Source organism: Peromyscus eremicus, chromosome 8b (genome assembly GCF_949786415.1).
Source record: "Peromyscus eremicus chromosome 8b, PerEre_H2_v1, whole genome shotgun sequence".
Taxonomy (NCBI): Eukaryota; Metazoa; Chordata; class Mammalia; order Rodentia; family Cricetidae; genus Peromyscus; species Peromyscus eremicus.
In genome coordinates this window covers 47,494,343-47,496,406 of record NC_081424.1, presented here as the reverse complement: position 1 = coordinate 47,496,406, position 2,064 = coordinate 47,494,343, and positions in this window count along the sequence as shown.

Below are 2,064 nucleotides of genomic sequence, written 5' to 3'. Positions count from 1 at the left end.
CATTGTGCACAATATTTCTGGCTGTCAGACTAAAGTTAATAGAACAGTGCTGTTCCCAGGCTGTCAGCTGTAGTCTTCCTTTTGATCTCTGTGTCGTCTGTTTTGAGCTGCTTCTCACTCTAGGCCTTTGATTCTCTAATTTAGTCAGAACTCCAAAATGAATCCAGCTATTATTACTTGCATAAATATCGGCAGTTATTAATCACAAGTCTAAAGTTTTGTCTCCACAAAAATTCTCCCCTGACTACCCATAGAAGATAAAAGTGGTGGGATGGGGTGAGGTAGGGTGGGGTGGGGTGGGGGGGGAGTCACAACTTTAACAAAGTTTAACTATTCTTCCTATTCTGGTGACTCTAACTCATAGACTATCTTGACTCTTTCTGTAAAACAAGGTTCAAGTTTGTTTCTAGAGGAAGTTATCCTCTAGAAACTAGTCTGGTCAAGGGCTCTTGTCTTCTCCCCTTTGTGTGCTGGAAGAGTCTTCCTTTCTCCCATGTCTCTGTCTCCTCCACTGGAAGTGTCCTCAGCAAGGTCACCAGCCAACTCCTGTCACAAGAGTCCTTGTAGTATTTCACCACTTATATAATTTGACCTGAAGATCATTTGATGATCTTGACCTCCAAGCCCCCTCCTCTGAGGTCTCCATCCCAACATTCTCCTGCTTCTCGGCTGCCTACCTATTGAGGGCTGGCAGTGAGTTTTGTGAGCTCTTTTTCCCTTAAAGGTAGGCTCATAACCAGATCGACTCATAACCCGTTTCTTGCTCATTATTTATGTCACCTTACCCAACAAATAGATCCTTCAGAGATAATGCATTTATCTGGAGTAACAGTGAATGGAAATACATGGGGGCAGGCTCAACGAGACTGAAATAAGGGGGAATTCCAAAGGCATGATGAGAAATATTGCACAAGCTGTTTTGTAGAAATAATCCTTGGGCACGGGAACCAACAGCAACGGTGATGACAATCTCAGCCAGGGAGGGAGATGTGGGACAGATACCATTGAAGAGACGGGTTTTGGTGAAGGTTGCCATGGTCCTTGTGCAAGGCTGTCATTTTGCCTGAACTGCAGATTCCTGCAGTTTTTACTGTCACCTACCTGCCACAGACATCCCACAGGAAGACCGAGTTGGTCTCAGGTCTCAGCTTCAGATGGACAGTGCAGGCATTCATGCTGAGGCACTGGGCCATCGTGATCACAGGAAACAAGTACATACTTTTATGGATTCATTAGAGGAAAAAAAAAACTGTATAGTGGATATTTGGGGCCACACATGCTCTGCCATGTAAAAAGTGTTCCAACCCAGTGTTTTTCAAATAAGCAATATACTTTGTCATGACCCAAATATGTACACACATATACAATTCCTCATATTGCATGGGTCCACTTGGACACTCCAGAGTCTATAATCTCTTGTGCTCCATTAAGTTTAAAGAATGATGGTCACAATGTACTAAACTGATTCGCAAGTCCACTACTACAGCCTTCAGCATGCCCAGCACTGCTGTTGGCAGAGCGTGCCTGTAAGGTCCAGGCCCGTTCACCTTCCTCTTGATGGTGGTCCAGGCTGGTTACTGATTCACTTGGCATTTTCTTCCCCCAATATTAAACATCCCAGAAAGAAACTTTGACCCCAAGTGACTGACACAGATCACGTGCAAGATCCTTCCAGATAGAGGTGCCACAAAAGAACCAGAGAGGGACCATGGTGTGTATCTCAGTGGTCTAGTACTTACCCAGCATGCAAAAGGCCCTGGGCTCAAACCCAGGTTCATGTAAGTGAACCCTAATGATTCCATGACTTGCCTCTATCTCAGATCTGTCCCCTCTCTCCCAGAATTCTCCCCCTCCTGTTCTGTCTCTGGGTCCTTCTGTCCTGAATGCCTTCCTTCCATTCCTGCTGCTGCCAAATGCAAATATGACCATGTCATGATGACTGAAATGTGCTTACGATGCCTCCCATAGTTTCCATTCCCTTCAGGCTACAGTCCAAAACAACCTGGCCTTGTGCACAGGCTTGTCTTGAGCTGGCCCTTGCTCTATGTTTTAGTGTCTCCTCAA